Source organism: Nelumbo lutea, chromosome 1, assembly GCF_056320005.1.
Source record: "Nelumbo lutea isolate HS-2025 chromosome 1, American lotus-T2T, whole genome shotgun sequence".
Lineage (NCBI taxonomy): Eukaryota > Viridiplantae > Streptophyta > Magnoliopsida > Proteales > Nelumbonaceae > Nelumbo > Nelumbo lutea.
The window spans coordinates 199,039,094-199,058,673 of NC_142684.1; the positions used below are offsets into that span (position 1 = coordinate 199,039,094).

General features: G+C 34.4%; 1 pseudogene; it reads right to left on the reverse strand.

Annotated features, from left to right (window-relative positions):
* Positions 1 to 832: 832 nt before the first annotated feature.
* Positions 833 to 1,914, reverse strand: LOC148880282 (metacaspase-9-like; annotated as a pseudogene).
* Positions 1,915 to 19,580: the final 17,666 nt, after the last annotated feature.

Consider the following 19,580-nt stretch of genomic DNA (forward strand, 5'->3'; position numbering starts at 1 on the left):
CTCCAGGTTTTTTGGCCTCCAAGACTGGAAAGGTATGCAAACTCTAGAAATCTTTGTATGGTCTACGGCAAGCCCCCCGGAATTGGTTCTCTAAATTAGGTGTTGCCTTGAAAACTTTTGGGTTTGATCAGTCTTATTTCGATTATTCCTTATTTACATACCGCAAGAATGGGCTTGTCTTGCATGTCCTGGTTTATGTTGATGACTTAATCGTGGGTGAGAATAACCCGGAGTTCATACACAAATTTAAACAGTATATGAACCGGTGTTTTCACATAAAGGACTTGGGTATTCTTAAATATTTTTTGGGCATCAAAGTGACTCGCGGATCATCGGGGACATTTCTTTGCCAAAGACAATATGCGCTTGATATTATTACAGAAACTGGCTTATTGGGGTCCAAATCTACTCACTTTCCTATTGCTCAGAATCATAAACTTGCCCTTGTTGACGGAGCACTCCTGGATGACCCTGAACGATATCGACGTCTTGTGGGCCGTTTGATTTATTTGACTATTACACTTGGGTATTCTTAAATTTGTAGTGTCCTCATGTTGATCATTGGGATGCGATATTACGTGCGATTCGTTATCTGAAAGGACATCCTGGTCAAGGGATATTTTTGTGCTCTGATAGTGATCTGCAATTGTATGCCTATTGTGATTCCGACTAGGCAAGTTGTCCTCTAACTTGTCGCTCTCTTACTGGGTATTTTGTCATGTTAGGACATTCCCCCATCTCCTAGAAGACTAAGAAACAACATATTGTCTCCCGTTCCTCTACCGAGGCCGAATATTGGTCAATGGCTACTGCTAGTTATGAGTTGAAGTGGCTAAAAGGTCTGTTGTCGTCTTTGGGTATATCTCATCCTCAACCTATACGCTTGTTTTGTGACAATCAAGCTGCTTTGCACATTGATTCGAACCCTGTCTTCCATGAGCGAACCAAACATATTGAAGTTGATTGTCATTTCATTCGCAATGAGCTCCAAGCTGGCACCATTGTGCCTTCCTATGTACGTACCGGTGAACAACTTGCTGACATTTTCACAAAGGCTCTCGGACAAAAATAGTTTGATTTTTTCCTTCCCAAGTTAGGCATTCGCAATCCTCATGCACCACCTTGAGGGGGAGTATTAGACGAGATTCGCGAGAGTCCTAGGAGATCCCGAATCTGTATATTTCCTATACACTTAGGAAGCTTTGTGTTTTAGAAGTTTTGTTTTTAGCAGCCCTGTTTTTAAGAAGATATTCTTTTTGGATTAGGAAGTCTTTTGGAGGTAGAAGTTGCATTGCATTTAGGACGTAGGGTTTTTAGAAAGTTTTAGGATATACATATATATATATATGGAAAGGCACAACCTTTGGCTTCCGAAAATTTTCAGATCAAGTTCAAGGAGAGGTTGCTGCTTGAAGCTTTGTTCCCTCAAAACAGCTCTCGCCATGGTCACCAAGTCTCTATTACTAAGAATGGTCTCGTGAGCCTTTTGCACCATCTGAATAGTGTTACTAAACGCCCCACACGCCTTGTCTCCATCGTTAGTTGGATTCATGTCCGTAGATGTCTCATTCGCTTGGTAGTTGTTGAGAAGAATGCTTGCATCTAGGTGCAGAGACCCCACTAGACTGCTCTGAAGATTTTGTAGGCAGAACTTGATGCTTGTGTCACCACTGAAGACTTGGCATAGGTGGGTGCCGACATCTAGTGAGTCGATGTTGGTGAGTGAAGTCAAGTGCTGCAGGATTGAGTCCAGAGGGATGGTCTTGGGGGGGTGGGTTGGCGGTGAACGGCAACAAAAGGCCCGATTTGCTCTTTCTCCTTGTTGATGAGGCCACCACTATGGTAGGAGTCTAAGATGATGGTGAAGCTTGCTCCCTTTGGCAAGTGATTCACAAGGTGTCGAAAAATCGACATTTGTTGAGGAGTTGCAATCAGTCATATTTTTCACTGGCGATAATTGGTTGTTAAGTCGCCGTCGGGTGGATGGGAGGAGAGAGAGGGAGAAGAGACCTCCAGTCGCTGGTAATGGTATCCGATGATGATGGCTGACATCCAAAACAATTAGGGTTAGTTTTCATGGAAGAAGAAGAGATGCAAAGAAGACAATACATGAGGTTAATCCATCCACCAGTGATGGTTGTTTGTCGTCGGCGGTAATGGATGTTAAGTTGCCATTGGGTGGATGGGGCAGAGAGAGGGAAAAGAGAACGAGTCACTCTATGACACTTAAGGGAGAGAACAAGTCACTAACGGCATGAAGCATCCCTCGCATGCTTCAACCATTTACATGAATTGGAGGACGCGTGGCACATCCTCCTATTGCGCACATAGTGCCTTGATTGAGGATGCCTGGACCGAAGCCGATGCCACATCCCTACTCACTTGACATACCAGCTATGCATTGGGAATATCTGTCCCTTTTGATTAATAGGGAGATATGTTCCCAATACATGGCGGCGATATTTGGTGGGTATAGATGTGGTTTCAACTAGTGGAGAGCAGATCTGGAGTGCCTTGCATTGGGAATATCTCCCCATGAAATAGCACATAAGTATAGAGATATTCTCAATGCAAGGCTGTAAAGGTTGCTTGAAAGCCCCGACCAAAACCAAGTTTCCAATATTCGCACCCATATCCCCCCAGCATTTATTGGGAACATCTCCAATGAATAATATCATAGAAGTGTGAAAGATGTTCTCAATGTGTGGGAGGAGAACTCTATGAGAAGTAGATCCGGACTCATTTTTAATCCCCTCGTTAGCCCTGTGCTAAAACAAACAAACCAAAGTCTTTGATTTGTTGTCATGGCCCCACCTTGAATTAGATTAAATGACTTTTTAGTGGAGTCCCTATAGTAGATCCAAGGCCATGATTTTCTGTTTTAATCCTGCACTATAATAATGTTGTAGAAAAATGAATGATTTTTCTGTTTTAACCCTGCACTATAAGTCTATAACAATGCGTTGTAGGAAAATGAACTCATCCATAAATCAGCTGACCACCCACATTTGCTAAAACACGGTGGTAGTCTTTCGTTGAAACTATTAAATCAAAATAGCAAAAGTGAACTTGCTCCGCATGGAATGTCTAACGTTAGAGGTCATAAGCATTTCCCTAACTTCAACCATGGTGCAGGAAAGATATGATACAAGAAAAACATATAAGCAATCAATGGCAACATAAAAGTGATAACCAACGTGCAGGCTGGACTAGGCTCGGGCTATGCCCCTGGTGATTGGTGCCAAGCCCGGCCTGGGCCAAGGCAGAACCGGCTCATTATCATCCCAAATTGCAACCATGCCCACAAGATTACAGCAGGTGTCATCTCAGATATCCCTCTTTCCGATTTAAGAAACTACTTTTTAGCCACATGTCACCAACAATCTTTGTCCAATGAAATAATATAAAACTCGCAGAGGGGCTCTGCTTCACAAGGGCTGGAATGGAGTTGTCAACCCATTGACCTGTTGATTCAGTCCTTGGCAAAAAACTGTTGAATCGGTCAATGATCCATTGACCTGAGCGGTCGAACCATCGACCCACTTACATGTAAAATGGTTTTTGGTCGTTTTTTTTTAATTGGAAACCATCTAGGCAACCAGTCCATTTTATCATAATATCGATCCCTGGCAAAAAATCACTCCATTGACCCGGCAGTCGAACCATTGACCCATTCAATGGTTTTTGGTCATTATTTTTATTATTTTTAATTTTTGTTATCAAAATGAGCCATTCATCGAACCGAGCAGTCGAACCGTCGACTTGAAAACCGGTGGACAGAACGATTCCGTTTCCAAGTCGTATGAGTCACACGCTTGAATGACATAACACGTATGATCCTACTTAATGGACCTCAAACACTCAACTTTTTGCCTGTAATTTTTGCTATCAGAACGAGTCATCCATTTTTTTTAATTGGGAACCGTTCAGACAACCAGTTCCATTTTACCCCAATCCTAGTCCCTGGCTAAAAACCATTGAATCGGTCAATGACCCATTGACCCGAGTGGTTGAACTGTCAACCTATTGACATGTTCAATGGTTTTTGGCCATTTTTTTTTTATTATTTTTTTAATTTTTGTTGTCAGGCAGGCCATCTGTTCGAATTAGATGGTTAAATCATCAACCCAAAAACCGGTGGCTAGAAGGGTTCCATTTTTAGGTCATATGGGTCACACGCTTGAATGAAATAACATCATGATTTTTAAAACCGACCCAGAGACCGAACTGGTCAGGGGTCCAGTTACCGGGTCGAATGGTTTGACTGTTTGAACCGAACAATTAGCTTATTTTGACAAAAAAAAAAACAATCAAAACCATTTGAATGATTCAATATTTAGTTATCAACAATGTTTATATAATTAATAGGAAATGGGTTGCTCTCACGTGGGAATCTACTCGCACGAGTAGATTCCATTTCCTGCACGGAGAGTACACCCCAATCCTATATATATAAGATAAGATCATTCTTATCATTTTTTGGATCATGTGCCAATTTCCATTGGCTCCAAATATTACCTGAGGATATATATAGAACAAAGACTCAATATGAGTTATTCTAATCTTTCATGCGGCCATTGATTTAGCTACATGGGTGACCCAATCATGAATTTCTTTTTCTTCTATTTCTCAAAAGTTTTGTTAAGAGGGAGAATTAGTAGGGATGGCCTAACCCGTAATTTTATATGGATAGGGTTTGGACTTTCAGTTATCAGCTTGGGGCCGGATCCAAAACTTGAATATTTTTATTTATTTTTGGATTAGACCAGGACCTAGCCCATAGATAGTCTAAATTCAGAATGATCTTAAATATGCATATATTTTGTATACATGCATTTAGTGTAGGCTGATTGACCAATCCAAGCCTAGGATGAGCCCAAGCCTAACCCTAATTCATTAGATTTAAGTATAGGTGGGGCTTGGGTTAGATGGATCAGCTTTGACCTCAGGCTTAGTCCAAGTTCGGGCCTTAGGCCCAATTCTTAGAATTAAGCGTGCATTGAACTTAAACCCCAGGGCTAGCTTACGCCACGAGGAAATTGGGGACGTCAATGTGTCAATACAGGTTGGGCTCAACCCATACAACCTATTTAAATGAAATGTGGATCTGAACCCAACCCAAATTGTCCCAAAAATAGTACATGTACATTTATACTCAATCAAGGTCATATTTACAAATCTTACAAAACTACAATATCAATAGAGCCAAACCCAAAACCCAATTAAAGTTTGGCCCAACCCTAACAAATCAGGTTGCATTAATGCGTCATTATCACTCGATCCATTTACATCCCTATGCAGAACACCTCATATATTTTCTCTTTTTACAATTTTTTTAACAATGCAAACTAGCGGGGATTCATCCATTCACAAGTTTTGTTAAGCAAAAGCAAAACAATAGAAATATATAAGAGATTTATTTTATATTTTAACTTTTAAAATAAATAATAATTATTTATATTTTGTATACTATTTTTAATAATTTTTTTATAATACAAAAATATCAATAATTAATTTCAATTGTATTGTTTATTTTTGATTGATTTTGTTTTTACAATTTCCTATATTTCATAAAAAAATATATATTTCCTATTTATGTTAAATATAATTTTTTAATACAAAAAAGTGAGAAATTTTCCATATTTTATAGACTAAAATATTTTATAGCATAAAATTTATTTTTTAATTTATTTTTCAATAATACCACTAAAATTTTAAATTAATTTTTTTTAATTTAAATATTTGAACTGATCGACCAAATGAAAAATCAATCCAAATTGATAAAACCTGAGTTGGTCGATTTTCACTATGGTCATTCGATTTAGAGTGACTAACTCTCCAACATGACCAGGTCGATTTGGTGGCCAAATATCCTGCAACCAAACCGAACCTACCCGTGAGCACTCCCAATTTCAGCTATACTAATATTCTAATCTCTAACAAATAACAATAGTTTAATGTTCAATAGTTATTGGAAATTTTAGTGAAAATACATAATTATTGAAAGTAAATTTATAATAAAAATATAATAATTAAAATAATACAATAACTACTAATAATATATTAAATTAGTTACTAAATAGTGTAATCTCAAATAATAGTTTAATCTTTAATAAATATTAATCAATAAATTATAACAAAAATACAATAAGTACAATAAATTCAATTTAAAAATTTAAATAACAGTAGTTTAATCTCTAATAATTATTGAAATTTTTTTGTTAGAAAACAAAACAAAAAATAGATACTTCAACATATTTAAATGAAATGGGGATCTGAACCCAACCCAAATTGTCCCACAAATAGTACATGTACAATTATACTCAATCAAAGTCATATTTACAAATATTACAATACTACAATGTCAATAGAGATAGACCCAAAACCCAATTACAGCTTGGCCCAACCCTAACAAATCCATTTACATCCATGCACATGACATCTCATATATTTTATCTTCTTACAAATTTTTTTTAGTAATGCAAATGGCCTAGCCTGCGCCAATGAGCATGTGAGCAAAGCCTGTTCTGCTTTAGGCCAAATAATTATATAAGGAGTATAGATGAAACTAAAAACACTAAATCTGTATTTGACATTCCTTGTTTTATCTTCTTACAGAGTTTTTTAGTAATACAAATGGCCCAGCCTGCGCCAATGAGCATGTGAGCATAGCCTGTTTAGGGCTGCTTTAGGCCAAACAATTATACAAGGAATATAGATGAAACTAAAAACACTAAAGCTGCAGTTGGCATTCCTTTTTTTAAGAACTTATCTCCTTTTGTAGTTAAAAACTCAATGTTCATCTTAACCTTAGAAACGAGGCAAGTCCTTAAGGCTATGTTTGATTTGAAGGAAAAAGGTAGGGAAAGGAATGGAAAAACAAGGGAATCTATACAAGATTTATAAATGTTTCCTTACCTTTCCCTTTCTTTCCCTATTTTTTCCTTCAAGCCAAACACAGCTTAAAGGAATGCCAAATGCAGCCTAAGACTACCTTTGTTTTGAAGGAAAAAGGTAGAAAAAGGAAGGAAAAAGTTGAAAAACCTATACAAATACAACCTAGGGTTTCTTTATACAAACTGGTATAGGTTTCCCTACTTTTCACTACTTTTTTTTTCCAGTATTGAGACACCCCATACACATTAACTTGAGTATTAGGCATTTGGTAGGCATGTTCCTTTTTTTTTTTCACTTTTCTTTTTTCAAGATTTCAGTCTTAGGCCTCAGTACCCCATGAAAATTTGTCAAAGGTCAAAACACTATTATATAGCGTATATGCTCGATACAGTCTGATGTGTTGCGAAACTTTGAACCTTGCACAATTATCTATATCAGAACTTTTCAACCTTTTATGCAAAGTGTCAAATGACTGGTTGGTATGGTCTCCTACCGGATGTAGTGGAGACTTGGGATTGAATCATTGAATCCATTGAATCCCAGCTAAACCTAGGCTACCCCATGGTGTAGCCCTTTGGAGCAAAAATAAGGAAAAAGAAAAAAAAAATCTCTTTTTTTTTTTTTTAGTTTTTAACATATAAAACAAGAAAAATTATTCCAGCGTGGTCTCAATAATTAATTCTGGTCCAATCTATCACCTTTCTCCGGTTCACATACATTCTCCTTCCCAAAGTCTCTCCTTAGATAGCCGCTTACATAGTTACGTATCTTTTACACTACTGAAATCTGTCTTTCAAATATCTCTTATAAATCTCTCTAACACTAATCCAACCCTGAAATATGTGGGTCTAAGGTAAGAGGTGATGTTATGATGTTAAGTTGGGGTTTGGATAGATCGGAAAAGGAGAATCCAAAAATGATACTTAGGTTGTGTTTGGTTGCAATGCAATTTATTTATATTAGTACAAATGCATAGGAGTATAAATGAAAAGAATGCAAATTCTGATTTATAATTTTGTTTTGGATTTTACTTTATTTTGCTTCAGGTCTTATTTTACTTCACTTACACTACTATCAAACAAAATAAGGTAGTTTTTGAAATAAAAATATATTATAATTTGCACCAAAATCATTTACACTACCATAATTTTGAATCAGTAAAGATAAATTCGCATTGCAACCAAACATAACCTTATGGTTCAAAACAGTAACCTTTGGTCAATCAACCACCCCATGTTACCACGTTTATATTATTCAAATAATATAGTCGAACCCTATCAACTATTAATCAGATTTTCCCTTTCATAATAGCAATAATTGGGATAAAGCCATTCAAAACCTAGAAATATGTTAGATGAATGGTGAAAGGAAGAGTTCTATCAAAATTTGGGAATACACGAAACCCTTTTATGTTGTGTTTGGTTTAAAGAAAAGGCATGGAAAGCTAGCAAAACCTATACTACCTATATTTTTCTTTCAAACCAAATACAGCTTTAGGCTCTCTAGAATTGGAAATCTAGCTGGGAACAAGGTTGCTCCTATTTCCCAACGGTATAGCAGCCAGCTTACTCGATCTCCTGGTCAATCTAGCTGGAATAGCTGGCAATACTATTCCAGTCCAACTCAACCAAGCCCAGCCAATCATTGCAGATAGGTACCCTGCACTTTGGGGTGGGTAGTCTCACTTCAGGGCCTGAACTTTTAAATGTGCCATTTTAGTATCTGAATTTTTAGAAATATACATTAAGGTCCTGTTTGTTTTTCGTTAAGTTATTTATCCGGATAAATGTAGTTATTTGGGTAAGTTTTTCCCGGGAAGCACTTAACTAGGTAAGTGCATTTACCAATGTTCTTTTATTTCTCATTTATATAAGGCAATGACCATTTTAGCCATAAAAATCCATTATCAAAAGGGACATTTTTGTCCCACTCAAGTATTGACAACTTTCCCCCTAGGTGGGAAAGTTATTTACCCACCTAGGAATGGGTATCACTTACCCGAGTAAGTGATATCCAAGAAAATCAACTTTCCCTAGTGCCCACATAAATCTGAGAAAATAACATGGGATTCTTGGTCAATGGGAACCAAAATCCCATTGACCAACTCCCCCCCCCCCCCCTCAAAATGCTCATGTTTTGATTCTCAATTTTTCATTACTCATCTTTCTTCTACCTTTTGGACTCCATATGCAAACTAGCAGCAACAAAGTAAGTGTTTGAAAGTGAAATTACCCCTTATGGACAAACTAGGATGAGCTTATTTTGCCACCCCTGGTTTGTGTCCCAAGTCTAAAGGTAGAAGAATATGAATAGTAAAGAGATGAGAATCATAATATGTGCATTCTTTTAATTTTACCCCTCGCCATAACATTAATTCAATGGAGTTGGACTTAAATGTATATTTCTAGAAGTTCAAGTACTAAAGTGGCACATTTGAAAGTTCAGGCCCTAAAGTGATCTTATCCCAAAGTATAAGATACTTATTTGCGATTTATCCAGTTTTTTGGGTCATTTATACTTTGGTATCTTATCCCAAAGTATAAGATACCTATTTGCGATTTATCCAGTTTTTTGGGTCATTTATTAAAACGCCGATTATTTCACTGATTTATTAAAACGTATCCTATAGTTTGTATTTTACTAGAAACACCATTTATAAGTAGTATACTTAATCAAATTTATGTTGAGAACCATTTGTATTGTCATCTAATGGTTACATGACCACTTAAACGAAGTGGAAAATGCGCCTGATAATTTCACTGATTTATTAAAACATATCCTATAGTTTGTATTTTACTAGAAACACCATTTACAACTAGTTTACTTGATCAAATTTATGTTGAGAACCATTTGTATTGTCATCTAATGGTTATATGACCACTTAAACCAAGTGGAAAATGTTTAAGACCATGGGCCCATGATTGTTTATTTTGAAAGTAACCCTAACATTTCTTATAAAAAAAGTATGGTTCCAACAAAAATGAAGAAGAGAAAATGCCCAGGTTCTGTTGCAATGATATATCTTCCCTTTTTGAATAGAGAACAAAACTATTCAAACAAAGTTGTTGCATGCATCTTACTAGGGGCATTTCTAATTTTCTATAAGGCTGCATTTGGAAACAATTGATGCAAATGGAGTGTAAATCCTAGTTCAGGGTAAATTTGTACTCTGATTCACTTTTGTGGTGTTTGGCAACATTCCATTTATGCATTGACAAATGACAGAAAACATGATTTTCAATGCATATTTACATTGATAATAAGATGTAAAAATACATCAATAAAAAAGAAATAAATCTGCATTCAAGTGGACTTTTGATAAAAAAGACATGCTCTATTGGAATATGTATTTGCATCCATTACAGCTAAAAATATATTTGAAAAGAAGATGGCTAAGATAAAGATTCACCTAAACCTTAGCTGGTTTTGCTCTGGAGGAGTTAATCAAAGAGGCTAATGAAGACAGCCCTTCAAATGACCAACGAACAACGGATTTGGGCTCTCATGATATTTTTAGCAAATAGGTTGTCTATGTGGGGCCCGCCTTGGAAAGCTAAAAGCCAATGCAATTGAATCCTCCCAAACGAGCATTTAGGTAATCCGTGAAATTATATGGATTGTTTTAGTAAATGACTTTTTTTTGTTAGTCTATAAATTAAACAAAATTGGTTTATTCCCTTCCTTCCCTCGAAAGAACATAGTTTTGTATAATTCTATATGCATTTAGTAACAGGAAAATATTTTTCTAGACAGTTTTTTCCCCATAACAGGTTTACTGAACTTGATAGCTATATTTCAGGTTGTAGGATCCTATGTTGACTGAACCGCTTTGAACAAGCTATTCGAGATACTCTCACTGGAAAGTAGATTTTATAACTTTTATAAGTCTATTTCCGACTTTTTTTTTTGGTTTTTACCAAACGCAGCTTCATGGCATTCTGGGTCCTTAAAGTAATGCCAGAAGCGATGAAAGCCCTCCCAATTAACCTTCTTGGACAAGTTTAAATAATCATCTCTCTCTCTCTTTTTTCCCTCATAATTAACCTTCTTGGACACTTTGAGGAGTCGACCATCCAGGGGTCAACTGGGCACTGGCCGTGTATATATGTTTAGTTCCATTTCATATTAGCTCTATGGTTAATCTTTTCTCGGATGATGTTAGCCCATTGAAACCTGGAAGTGTGCAATTTAACCGTCAAAACTGTTTAGTAGCTAGCTAGTAGGTATAGAACTTGAACCCTTGGGGCAGCTAGAGCTGTCAATCGCTATAGCTGTCAATCGGACTGGATTTGGTCCAATTTGATCCAGTCCAATGTGAACCAGGTTCAATTCAATCTAATGAATATTTTGGACTAATTTGGACTGGTCCAATTCAATGTTTGGACCATCAAATTTGTTCAATTTCATTTTAATTTATATTGGTTTCAACTCAAATCTGATTCATTTATATATATTCTTATTTTATATCAATGGACCAGATATTGGCTTAATCTAATCCAATTCAATCTAATAAATATTTTAGACTGAATTGGTTCAATCCAATATCTTGTTAGTCCGTCTAATCCATTCAATTTGATTTTGGATTAGATGCGGTCCAATCCAAAACCGGTCCATTGACACCCTTAGGGGCAGCAGCCAAATCGTACGTCCTTAGAAGTATCGATTCTTCATACAATTGATACTAAGGAAAGATGGGAGTACTAATAGAGGTTCATAATAAAACCAAAAAACTAATAAAAATTTATGAAGTGGGATAAACCATAAAATTTCCTTTCTTTTGTAGTGAGACCATAGACTATTGCTGGTAAAATTTTACATATAATGTGAAAAACTTGAAATATAGAGTTTAATAAATAAACCAAATAATCGATAAACATTTATGAAGTGAGACAAACCATAAGCTTTCCTTTTCTTAGAAAGACCATAGACTGATAGACCTCTTTTCTATAGATTATTGCTTGTAAAATTCTACATACAGTGTGGAAAACTTGAAATATATAAATTAGTAAATTACATGTGAATAATCGAGATTTACCGTTCAGGATCCGGATAAAATGGTTTTCTTGCATTTTAACGAAGTAGAAGATTTAATAGTTGAGGTGGTAACCGAAAGAAAATGATTCACATACTTGATACTTATGCGTCATGTCACGCTCTTTCCATATGTAGTGGAGCTGGGCTGGGCCAAAAAAAAAAAAAAAAAAAAATCGAACCCAACCAATTTCCAAACCCCATAACATTAACATAAAATATGCAAACATGGGCAGTGACTCATTATGATGTAGGCGATTGCAGAGGACATTGGCAATACAGTAGTTTTTCATCATGCTCTTCCTGCTTTTTATAATGCAAGAGACTCATAATTTGCAAAGTTGGGATTGTCTTTTTCTCTCCTAGAGCGTGTGCAGAAAGATTCCATCCTTGTTTTTGCAAATTTATTTGTTATTTGTCAAATTTAATGCACATTAATTGTTGCAACCACGTATCGATATGTCCAATATTCTCAACTCTCAAGTCAGTGTATATCGATATGGGTGATTTATTATTATTTTTTATTTTATAGGTATTAGAAGAATGATGTTAAAGTCTCTAAAGTTTTAAAATCCCCGGCCCAAACCTTTGCAGTATCACTGTATCCATATGTTTCAAAAGCCATTAATGTGTTTCAAACATATCCTATCCATATTCTTAATCCTTAGTTAGGCTCAGTTCGAAAAAAAGTACAAATGCAAATTTGTACTCTTTCCAAATTAAGCTTAAATTGCAATAATTTTAGCTCTTTTTAAGTCGGGCCCAAACAGAGTCCGGCTTGGATTTTGGGCCATTCCTGTACCCCGCATCGTGTTCATGCACTTAATCCCGAGTATATTCTTGGAATTTTGATGTCCTTTTAATCTTTTATAATCCGTCGCTGTTATATCTGTCTTTATTGTAATTGTAGGTTTATGAATTATGAGACTTCTTTAGCTTTCTTTGTGAAGCCTTCCTTTCTTGACACGTATGTTTGATGACGGCCCTGTTTGGAGTCATCAACCATCAGCAGTTCAGCCCTCCAATCCAAACAAACAAAGGATTCCAATTATTAAACTAATAGCAAACAAGATTCCAAACTAAAAATTCAAATTCACATCTCCTAATCTGACACTACATCCACTGAGTTAAATAAGCAATGCGTTCGCGTGTGATGCAAGCTCACTTGCAGACTTGGAGTGGAGAGTTCGGATTGTCCTACTTGAGTCGGGACTGTTGGGTTCGGACCATTTAACTCTATAGCCAGAGCTGATTTCTGGGGCCCAAAGATTGGGCCTACTTAGGACAAAACAACAAAGCTCACAAATAGGCCTCCAGTTGAGTATATGATGATTGATCAGTATGATTGGACATCTATAATCTTTTCCTGGTATAAGGTTTTAGACCGTTCATTTATAACTAAACCTATAGCTAGAGTTTGAGGATTCTTTGATCTATTTCCTCACGTTTTCGTTTATTATTATTATTATTATTATTATTTATTATTGAACGTTATAAACCTTGAAGTGAATAACTACGGCTATGTTTATGTTTGACAAAACTTTTCCATTGACAGTTTTGGTACAAAGAAAGTGAATAACTACCACAGGGTGGAGTCATAAGAAATGACATCGCAGCAAGGAACAACAAGAGTGGAAACGCTTTTAAAACACCTCACAGAAAACAGGAAACAGAAATATCTTCAAGAAGTGTTTGGTTGAAGCATCGTTGCAGTGAAGATATCTTTCTCTAACTAAACACCCTTTACGGCTATGTTTGGTTTGACAGGAAATAAGAGAAAGTCTAACAAGTTTTATAAAACTCGTTATGAAGTTTCTCTCAACTTTATATTTCTCTTATTTTCTATCAAACCAAACGTAGTCCCATGGAGTTTGTGAGATCTCTGGCAAATAAATCCATGCAATGTATGAGGTTGAATGGAAAACTTGTTAGGTTTGACTAGGGGTGGCAAATTTTCACCCAATCCGCCCATTTACTTGGCGGGTTGGGAATGGGTTGATCACCTAATCTGTCCATTTAAATGGGTTGGGTTGTGGATAACCATTGGGTTAACCACTACAGATATAAGTATTAATTCCTTGACCTTTTATTTTAATTTTCTTCATTTGAATGAAATAATTTATAATTAATGCATTAATTTTTTATTAATTATTGACTAAATTTAGTTTTTGTCTCGAATCAACACACTTCACCCAATTTAACATGAATCCAAATCAACTTGACCCGAGTCTGGACCAGCTCGACTTGGTTTAAATATGAACAGACCCGATCACCTTAGTTCAGTTCATTTGAGTCGGCCAATCGACCCAAATCGACACAAGTAAACCAGAATCCGAAATGGGTCCGAGCGGGATGGTTCAACACTTGCTTGCATCGCCCGACCCGTCCAATATTCGCACAAACCGACCTGAATCTGGACCGACCCAATTTACTTTTCATGACCCATTTCGAGTCAGTCGGTTCGATCCCAAACAAGTGCACAAACCTAATATGGGCTAGTCCAAGTCAATCCACCATTGGCTGAACCGGTCCGATTTGGTCCGACGGGACTGATCAAGATCTAAATGGTTCAACCACCATTGATGTGATTAACTCAAAGATAATCAAATTAGATAGTTCAAGTTGATTTGACCGGTTTGAATCTAAGTGGTCAAATGGCTCTGCCGCTTGTGTAAAAATAACATTCATGTAATGTGATTTAAACCTTCACCACTTGTGTAAATAGCAACTACTATTACCACCAAGTTATGACCAACTTATTTGTTAAGAGAGAATTTGTTTTTAAGTACATAAATATAAGATTAATGGGTTTGGGCGGATTGGATTGGGTTGAACCCAACCCATTTAATTTATATAACTGGGTCATTAATGGGTTGGCGGGTTAGATGAGTTGGGTTGAAGCTCAACCCAAACCAAACCCAACCCAACCCAACCCACCCAATTGCCACCACTTGACTTGAATTGGCAAATTTGGGTTTTGACATCAGTTTGGTGTGAGACTAAGGTCCCATATTTAGGGTTCAACCCATCTAATTTATACGCCAACTTTATTAGAGAAGGTCAAAAGAGGTTCAAAGATATTTAAGAAAATCCGGCAAGCGGGGACTTTCTTTTTACACATGGCACTTTTTGATGGTAATGATGACAATAGATAATATATTTAAAAAAATTCTATATTTTCATATATTTTATGTCTATAAAAGTTATTCTTATTTGTCACTTATTTCTGTTTAATATGATGAATATACAATATTATAGAGGTGTCAAATGTTTTTTATAATTTCTTTGTATTTTTACACTTCTGCATGTTTTTATAATTTTTAATTATAGTTTACTTAATATGACAACAAGGGTTTAAACATTTTAACCCAAAAGGTTGAATTGTTGACTCACCACCAAAAGGAAAACAACTCCATTTTTTGTGTTAGCTTTAAATTTGCATTTTATATCTATCATCAATAAAAACAATTATTCTTTGCCACACTTTATTTTTTTAATATAGTTAATTAATATATGATTCAATGAAAGAATTAGAGTTAATATCCTCAATATAAGATTTAGTGAGAAGGAATTAAATAAGGAAAAATATAATAATTCAAATTACATTTTGTTCCCTCAAGCCAAATTCACAAATATCGATATTCTAGACAAAATTAGGATTCAATAAATGTTAATGGGAATTAATACCTTAAACATAAGAATTAATGGGAGGGGTTTGGATGAAAAGAAAAATAGTTGTTGAAATTACATTTTTGCCCTTACAATTAGAGAATAACCAAATAAAAAATTTGGGTATTTTTGTTAGACAAAAGTTATAGATTTAGTGGGGGAGAGGAGATGTTGCAGACTTGACTGTTGTGGAGAGAGAGAAGAGAGAGAGAGAGAGAGAGTTAAAAAAAGGACATTATATTAGTGACCCACCACCAACACATAAAAATGATTTCAGATCACCTGCCAATAAAATAAGTTCCAACCCTCTACCAACATGATCTTACACCACATCTCATATATGGCGGGTCACAATCTCATGTAGAGATGTGCAGTGTTAGATCAAATTGGTAGAGGGTTGAAACGCATTTTGTTGGCAAAAGATCCCAACCCCTAAGAAATTGCCTACACGGCTACACGATGAGATATAAAAATAAAAAGAAAGAAAAATCAACATGGTCACAATGGTTTGTTGTTTGCGTTGTTGCTATTTTGATTGCTTAATTGAAGTGCCTTTCAATAGTTGTCAAGATTGGTATAGGCCCTTATAAGCGAATTGGGATCTGCTCCTCATAGAGTGCGTCTCACACCGATCTTAGAGCCACATCCCACCCTGTATTGGGAACATCTCCCCATAAATAATAAATACAAGTGTGGGATATGTTTCCGATGTACGGTCAAGACCATGGTTTTCAAAATTGGATCGGACTGGAAAAACCGGGAACCAGTCAGGTGATTGGTTCCGTTTTTCCCAAAAACCGGATTTTCCCCCAAAATCATCGATTTTGGTCAACGAACCTCTAAACCGAGCGGTTAACCATTCGAACCGTTTTAATTGTTTGAACGGTTTCGACTTTTTTTATTTTTTTATTCTTTTATTAGAACGGTCCGAGCATTTGGTTCGAACAGTCGGACCGTTAGACCCACTAACCGGACCCTTGACCCAGTCTTCGGTATGAGGCGTGCTTCGTAAGGAATAGATCCAAACTCCTTATAAGCATTAGATGGTATGACGAATGGATTCCTATCTAAAGATGGTTGAAAGTACTTAAACAATAAATTTCACTCTTTCCCATAAAGTTTATCCAAAATTACAAATTCCTCCCTACAATTTGATTTTTTTTTTCACATTAATACCTAAAAAGTTGAATATTTGCTCTGTTTGGATAAGCTTCTAGACTTTGGTTTTGAGCTTTGGGCTATCGGAAACAAAAAATGAGCCACAAAGTGATTTAAGCATTTGGCAAGAGTTGTTTAAAAAAAAAAAACATAATAATATAAAGCCGAAACACTTTTTAGCTCTGCATTAAAGCACATTGCGTAAGATTACACTTCTCAATAGGGGTGGATTTGAGCCAAGCCAAGCCAAATAGTACCAGGTTCAAGCTCGGCTCGAGACTATTCTATAAGGCTCGAGCTTGAGCTCGATTCGAGCTAGAACCTTGAGCTTGAGCTCAACTCGAGTCAAAAGTTCATAAGCTCGAGCTTGGCTTGACTCGGCTCGGTTCGGCTCATTTTATATTTTACAAAAATATTTTATTATATATTTTATAAATATTTTATTATAAAAATATTTAGAAAAAATATTTTATAAAAATAAAATATATATGTATAATTTTTTATTTTATATTTAAAAAATTAAGAATTATAATAATTAATAATTATAATATTTTTATTATATATATCATTTTCTATATATATATATATATATATATATATATATATATATATATATATATATATATATATATATATATATATATATATATATATATATATATTCAAGTCGGCTCGTGAGGCTCATGAGCCGAGCTCTAGCAGGCTCGAGCTCGTCTCGTTTAATAATTGAGCCACTGAATTGGGCTCGAGTAGCTCGTAAAAAGCTCAGCTTGTTGCCACCCCTACTTCTCAACCATCCCACACATTGCTAGCTTCTCCCAAGATAATGCTCATCAATTTACATCATTCTATAAATAATTCTTGGTACTTTTGGTAATTTGGGAATTATTTTGGTAGATCTCTTAATTAATTTTGATAAATTAGACAATTTACTTTAACAACTTTTTTAAATTAATAACATTTGTAAAAATTACCAAAAAAATAATTTCAGTAAAGTCATTTTGGTTAACTTTGACTAGTTTATAATTTATCAGAAGTTTCTAATTAATTTTTGTAATAATCATCAAATAGTAATTTTATTAATTTATTAGCTTCCATAAATTCATTTAGAGATAATTAATTTAGGTAAGTTATTTTTGGTAAATTTCATAATGAATTTTGATAAATTAATTTTGGTGGATTTAATAAATTAATTGTCAATTTTGTTAAATTTTGGTATATTCCCAAAAATTAATTTCACAAAATAATTTTGATTTATTTTGGTAAATTAACAGATAACCAACAATCATTATTTTTATAATTTATAAATGAATACTTTAGTAATTTTGAGAAATTATTAATTTTTTAATTTTTCTGAATTATTAATTTACAAAAGTGAAATATTTTTTATAATTTTGGTGATTAATTTTGTTATATGAGAAATTAAATTTGTGACCCATTTCGTTATCTTAATTTTGGTAATTTTTTAATATTATCTTTCCTAAAATTTGTAATTTTTTGGTAAATAAAATTTGGTAATGTTGGTAATTTTTGGTGGTTTAATTATTGTAATTTTGGTTATTTGGAAAATTAATTTTGATAATTTAGTTAAATTAGATTTTTTTATTTTGGTATATTCCAAAAAATTAATTTTGACTTATTTTGGTAAGTTAACTATTAACCAAAAATACTATTTTTTCTAATTTATTAATGAATAATTTTGGGAAATTATTAACTTAATTTTGTTAATTTTGGTGAATTTTTAATTTTCGAAAATGAAGTAATTTTGCTAATTTGGGTAAAATTTGTACAGTAATTTTGTTCTATGGGAAATTAAATAATTTGTGATTCTTTTCTTATTAAATTTGTTAATTTCATTATTAATTTTCTTAGAAGTTTAATTTTTTGATAAATAAGTTTTGGTAATACTGGTAATTTTTTGGTTATTTTGGAAATTAATTTTGGTGATTTAGGTAATCAATTTTCGTAATTTTGGTAATTTAGGTGAATCTAATAATTTATTAGTACAAGATAGGAAATTTGTTGCTCTCATTAGAACTTATTAGTGATTCAATCATCTAGACAAAATCATGGCTCTCATACTGCACGGAGAGTTTCATTTGATTTAAACTATTAGTTTTTATTTTTTTAGAAAATTGATAAGACACTTACCACAACATCCATTTTTCATTTAAAAACATTAAAACTATCAAACTATTTATAAAAAGTATATCAATGAACTAAAGATACGAAATGATAGGCCCATTTGGAATGTTAAATACTACCATTTATGGGGCCTGATTAGAGACAAAATGTGCATCATATGACAGATTTGCGACACATGGGAAAATAAATAGCAAGTTATGATGTCCACAAATGTGGCAAAATATATGCCACTTGGCATCAATTTATGTCACATGGCATAACTATGGATCATGTAACATTTTTATATTTTAAATTTCAACAAATAAAAAGTTGATATATCGGCCTTTCACATGTGCTCTACAACTCTTGTATTGGTTTCCATGTCTTTCCCTTCCTTTCCCTTTCTTTTCCTTCAAATCAAACATAACCTGTTTTAATTTCAAAAATTTGCTTTAAAAACGATATTTACCAAATTGTAAAATCACAAAATATATTTTTATACTCCAAAAACACAAAAGCAAATGCTTCTTCAAACACAGCCTTAATTAAATGTAAAAAATGTTTGCTGGTTTTATTGATGGGTTATATAAGAATGCCTGAAAGAAAGTAAAATTTGGCCCCGTTGGTTAATTTGGTTTATTAGTTTTATTGAGGGTGAAAGTGCCATCAAAATAAATTTTAAATAGACTTAGATTTGTATA